This window comes from Ipomoea triloba, chromosome 16 (genome assembly GCF_003576645.1).
Source record: "Ipomoea triloba cultivar NCNSP0323 chromosome 16, ASM357664v1".
Classification (NCBI taxonomy): domain Eukaryota; kingdom Viridiplantae; phylum Streptophyta; class Magnoliopsida; order Solanales; family Convolvulaceae; genus Ipomoea; species Ipomoea triloba.
The window spans coordinates 15,791,026-15,791,539 of record NC_044931.1 but is presented as its reverse complement, the minus strand read 5'-3'; positions in this window follow the sequence as shown (position 1 = coordinate 15,791,539).

Below are 514 nucleotides of genomic sequence, written 5' to 3'. Positions count from 1 at the left end.
TTTATTATTTTTGACATTGAATATCAATTTAAGAACGTCCAAGATATTTGAAGAATTATCAAACGCATGTAACAACGCTTGATAATTTTCTTCTGCCCTTTTTGCCTCTGCATATACCAAACTATATATAATTAATCTCATTGCTAAATTATGATTTTTAGTAAAATCTATTTAATCAAAGTATGTACAGTAATTTCGGATTTAATAAACTATTCTAATTAGAAAATTTAACGATTATTTATTCACATAACAAAGTTTAACTTTTACGGTCAATTTATAATAACTTCATATGATATTCATAATTATAATCATAAACATTTCGTAACTAAATATTAAAATAAAATATTAAGCCAACCTAGTAGTGGGAGGCTGGAAGCCAGAATCTCTTTGATTTTGGTGGATACATGGGACAGTTCCGTCATTATCTCATTTTGTGGCCTGAAGAATAAGAGCATGGCTAATTAATAATTAATTAAAAAACAAACATCAATAAATCCATCTTCACTATACTTAT